This window comes from Leptonychotes weddellii, unplaced genomic scaffold (genome assembly GCF_054177405.1).
Source record: "Leptonychotes weddellii isolate Sample4059 unplaced genomic scaffold, ASM5417740v2 HiC_scaffold_13722, whole genome shotgun sequence".
In the NCBI taxonomy this organism is placed as follows: domain Eukaryota; kingdom Metazoa; phylum Chordata; class Mammalia; order Carnivora; family Phocidae; genus Leptonychotes; species Leptonychotes weddellii.
Genome location: NW_027717207.1, coordinates 197 through 5,542, shown reverse-complemented (window position 1 = coordinate 5,542; position 5,346 = coordinate 197). Strand labels below are relative to the sequence as shown.

Genomic DNA, 5,346 nt, shown 5'->3' with positions numbered 1-5,346 from the left:
AAACCATAATAGACTCTTAACTATAGAGAACAAACTGAGGGTTGATGGAGGGAAGTGGGTGGGGGATGGGTTAAATAGGTAGTGGGTGTTAGGGAGGGCACTTGCTATGATGAGCACTGGGTGTTGTATGCAAGTGATGAATCACTGAATTTTACTCCTGAGACCAATATTACACTATATGTCAACTAACTAGAATTTAAAAGTTTGGGGGGAAAAAAAAGGAATACTCTGCTCTACCAACTGAGCCAGCCAGGTGCCTTGCCGTTCTCTAATTTTTTTCCAGTATTTTTATTGTGGTAAAGCACATGTAATGTAAAATTTAGTACCTTGACCATTTTGAAGTGTGCAGCTCAGTGGTATTAAGTACGTTCACACTGTTGTAGAACCACCACCACCGTCTACCTCCAGGGCTCTCTTCTTGCAGAACTGAAACTCAGTCTCCATTAACCAACTCCCCAATTAAAAAAAAAAATTCTTTATTGTTGATATTTGAGAGTTCTTGATTTATTCTAGATAGAAGGCCTCTGTCAAATACAGGATTTGCAAATACTTTCTCCCAGACTGTAGCTTGTCTTCTGACCCCTTTTGAGTCTTCTGCAGAGTGGTAGCTCTTAATTTTGATTAAATCTAACTTCATGCATTTTTCTGTAATGGGTCATGCTTTGGTGTTGTGTCTAGTAACTCTTCACCAAGCCCTTGATCCTGATGATTTTCTTCTGTTTCCTTTCAAAGGTTTTTTTTTTTTTTTTTTTTAAGATTTTATGTATTTGACAGAGAGAGACAGTGAGAGAGGAAACTCAAGCATGGGGGAGCTAGAGAGGGAGAAGCAGGCTGTCCTCCCCATCCCATGATGCTGGGATCATGACCTGAGCCGAAGGCAGGCGCTTAACAAATGAGCCACCCTGGCACCCCTCTTTCAAAGGCTTTCTAATATTACATCTTAAATTCAAATCTTTAATCCACTTTGATTTCATTTTTATAAGGTGTGAGGTTTCAGCAAACCAGGAACATAGAAGGGAACTTCCTTTGATGTATAAAGGACATCTGTGAAAAACCTATGAGTAATAGCATATTTAATGGTGAACAACTGAATGCTTTCACCGTAAGATCACGTAGAAGGCAAGATCACTAATTTCCTCAACAGCATTCTGGATATTCTAGCTAGAGAAATTAGGCAAAAAAAAAAAAGTATACAGATTAGAAGTGGAAGAAGTAAAACTGTGTCTAGTCACAGAGAATATGATGGACTATGTAAAAATTTCTAAGGAATCTACAAAAAGTTAAATAATGTCTGAGCTTGGCAAGGTAGCAGGATGTCTTGGTAACAACAAAATAACTGCACTTATATGCACATGCAGGGAACCACTGCAAGTGATAATTTAGGAGGCAGTATCCTTTGTATCATGTAAATGAACATGAAAAACCTAAGGATAAAATTTAGTTGACATATGCCAGACCTGTATGTTGAAAAAGGCAAAACATTGATGAGAGAAATGAGAGAAGTCTAAATAAAGATATAAAATGTGCCCCTGGATCAGAACACTCATTATTAAGGTATCCATTCTCTCTGAGTTGATATATAGTGTAAACACAAGGCCAATCAGGATCCCAGTAGCCTTTGGTAGAAATTGACAAGTTGATTCTAAAATGTATATGGAAATTTAAAAGATCTAGAACTGCCAGAATAATTTGAAAACCTGATAACGCCAACGGCCTCTGTTTTCAAGACTTAAAAAAACTACAATAATAAATATAGTGTGGTATTGGATCAGTGGACCAACAGAGTTCAGAAAGCAACTAGTTAATCTACGGTAAACTGGTTTTTATTTATTATCTTTTTATTGTTTATTTATTTGACAGAGAGACACAGCGAGAGAGGGAACACAAGCAGGGGGAGTGGGAGAGGGAGAAGCAGGCTTCCCGCCGAGCAGGGAGCCCGATGCGGGGCTCGATTCCAGGACCCTGGGATTACGACCTGAGCCGAAGGCAGATGCTTAACGACTGAGCCCCCCACCCAGGCACCCCTGGTAAACTGGTTTTTAAACAAAAATGCCAAAATAATTCAGTGGAAAAAGAATAACCCTTTCAAGAGATGGTACAGGAACAATTGGGTTAATCTGTATGTTAAAAGAATGAACCTTGACTCTTACCTGATACCATCTCTATAAATTTTGAAAAGATAATAGACCTAAATGTAAGGGGTAATACTATCATACCTACAGAAGAAAACAAGGACTCACAATCTATGTGTGGCAGAAATTTCCTAGATAGAATACAAAAGCTCTAGCTGTAAAAGAAAAACTTTCATAATTTATAGGCTTCATGAAAATTCAAAACTTTAGCTTTTAAAAAGATGCAAAATTTCATTTAAAAGTGCAGAGAGGAGTAACAGACTGAGGTAAATATTTGCAGTACATGTCTGTTAATAATGGACTTGTGCCCAGATTATATATATATTCTTACAACTCAATATCAAGAAGATTAACAACCCAATTTAAAAATGGGCAGAGTTGGGGTGCCTGGGTGGCTCAGTCGGTTAAGTGTCCGACTCTTGATCTCAGATCTTGATCTCAGGGTCATGAGTTCAAGCCCCAGGTTGCGCTCCTGGAGTCTGCTTAAAAAATGGGCAAAATCCTTCATCAGATACTTCATTAGGAATATATACATATATCCAGTAGTACATGAGAAGATGCTCAACGACATTAACTGTCAGGAAAATGCACAGTAAAGCCACATTGACCAAATAAATAATGATCCCAGAAACAGATCTATATACTTATGGAAGTTTGCTTTATAACAGAAATGGTACATCATATAGTAGGGAAAAGATGTCCTGTGTTACATAAATTAATATTCTGTTGGATTAATCTTTATGCCCAGGCCTGTCCTCTGCCCCAAGTGAGGAGTACAGAAGAGGAAACCATCATCTTGTCCTGGAGTGGCTCTCAGCAGAGGTGAGAATGCACGATCCACTGGAAACTGTTCAGGGTCAGTGGGTCTAACTTGATCAATATCCATCATTCCCCTGGGCAGCTGTGGGGCCTGTAGGTAGAGAAGGACAGAGAGAGAGATCAGGGGAGGGAGGAAGAGAAAGAATGTTATTTCTCCTGGCCTCCAAACACAGGTTCTCCACCAGGGGAACACCCTGCTCCCCATTGTCTGTATCTAGGGATGTCTGAGAAAGTACTGTAGTACTTGTCTTTTTTCTTCTTCCACGCTTATTGTGGGTTTTAGCTGGTGTTTAGTGGGGAGGGAAAATAGATGCTAAGTGTTTCTATAATCAATAGGACAGTCACACATGGTAAAGAAGTATCCCACCTAAAGGCCACTGGCCCTCCTACTGAGAAACGGGAAATCTCCATGATATAGTTTGGTGCTGAAAGAACCCTGTATCACTATAAAAACCCATGAAAAAGATAAGTACTCAGATGCTTTATGTGGATCCTCATGGAGACTCCTCCTGGCTGTGCCAGGCTTCAGCCAGCAAAATCCTGGTGATAATCAGAAACATGGCAGCGAGACCCAGTCGGATGAGGTTAACCTTGGTGTAATCTCCCAGTGTGGTACCTGGGAAAACAGAGAATGAGGTCATCATTGGTATCCCTTCTTCTCAAATGAATCTACCAACTGTGACTCTCACACACCCACTTGTGTTTCCTGGCGTGGTCACCTACCTGTACCTTCACTGAAGTTTTATTCACTGAAAACATAGGCTTTCAAGAGGGCTATAGTGGTCCTTCTTTGGTCTTCTTTTCTTTATATTCTCTCTGCCTCATCTCTTTCTTCGTTTATTTGCTCTTTATTTCATTTCCACCCTCCCACATTTCCTTTCTCCCTCCATAGATTAGGAATTAGTCTTAGGAGCACACAAAAAGACTTAGAGTGCTTTTATTGGTTTCCTAGGGCTGCTGTAACAAAGTCCCACAAACTGGGTGACTTAACATAACAGAAATGTATTATCTCACAGTCTGGAGGTTAGAAGTCTGAAGTCAGGGTGTTGACAGGGCAATACTTCCTCCAAAGACTCTAGGGAAAGATCCTTCTCATCCTTCTCTCTTTGCATCTTGCAGCTTCTGGAAGCTCCAAGCCTTCTTTGGCTTGTGACAGCATCACTCCAATCTCTGCCTCTATTGTCACATAGCTGTCTTTCTTCTGTGTGTCTCCGTGTCTTTACTCTTCATCTTTTACGGACACCAGTCATATTGAGTAAGAGTCTTCCCTAATTCACTATGACTTCATGTGAACTTAAATGATTATCTGCGAAGACCAAGTAATGCTATTTCCAAAGAAGATCACATTCACACACACCAGGAGTTAGGAGGACTCAAACATACCTTCTGGGGGACAAAAATCAACCTATTACAGCACCAACAGAGTACTGAAATATAGGAGCTGGCCCAGTATCCTCCTCAGAGCACAAAACTTAATTTCATACAGGGAGTGAGCTCAGGAATTTTGGAATTCAGCAGCTAAGCACCTGGGTCATGGTGCATTTCAGCTGCACCTAAGAAGAGCTTGAGTCTGGCAGTGGCTCTGATTCCTAATGAGCCTGTGCATGTCCCTGAGGCAAGGTCCATGGAGAGAAATTTGTAATGATGCCACCAACTTTAGAAAGCCCCCTCCACCCCTCATTACTGGCCATACAGACCTTTCTTTCTTTTTTTTTTAAAGATTTTATTTATTTATTTGACAGATAGAGAGAACAAATAGGCAGAGAGGCAGGCAGAGGGAGAGGGAGAAGCAGGCTCCCCACTGAGCAGGGAGCCCGATGCGGGGCTCGACCCCAGGACCCTGGGATCATGACCTGAGCCAAAGGCAGACGCTTAACCGACTGAGCCACCCAGGCGCCCCCAGACCTTTATTTCTAATTATAAAATATTCACTGGCTATGGGAAGAATCAGTAAGACAAAAAGGAAGTTATAAACTGATAAATTAGTGTGTAGCATCCAGGGAAGCAGAATTATAGTAGGACCCAAAAGATAATTTTATTTATTTTTAAAGATTTTATATATTTGAGAGAAAGCATGAGCTGGGGGAGGGGCAGATGGAGAGGGAGAGGCAGACTCCCCACTGAGCAGAGAGTCTGATGTCAGGCTCGATCCTAGGACCCTGGGATCATGACCTGAGCTGAAGGCAGACGCTTAACTGACTGAGCCACCCAGGCTCCCTGAAACAAAAGATAATTTTAGAAGGCAACAAGTAGTGTGGGCCAGGATATACAACTATGTACTGCACCCATGACAGAAAAGCAGTCTGCTGGGGAAACACCACATTTGGAGAACAAGATAGAGTCATCGAGAATGAAAGTCACTCATACCAAGATAAACCAAAATTGTAATAGCTGC

At 41.2% G+C, this 5,346-nt stretch overlaps 1 long non-coding RNA gene across 1 annotated transcript; it reads right to left on the bottom strand.

Annotated features, from left to right (window-relative positions):
- Nucleotides 1-2,776: 2,776 nt before the first annotated feature.
- Nucleotides 2,777-4,744, bottom strand: LOC115942346 (uncharacterized). Its single transcript, XR_014141711.1, has 2 exons — nt 3,425-4,744; nt 2,777-3,042 (listed from the first exon to the last, which is right to left on the bottom strand). It is a non-coding gene; the product is annotated as an uncharacterized LOC115942346 (long non-coding RNA).
- Nucleotides 4,745-5,346: the final 602 nt, after the last annotated feature.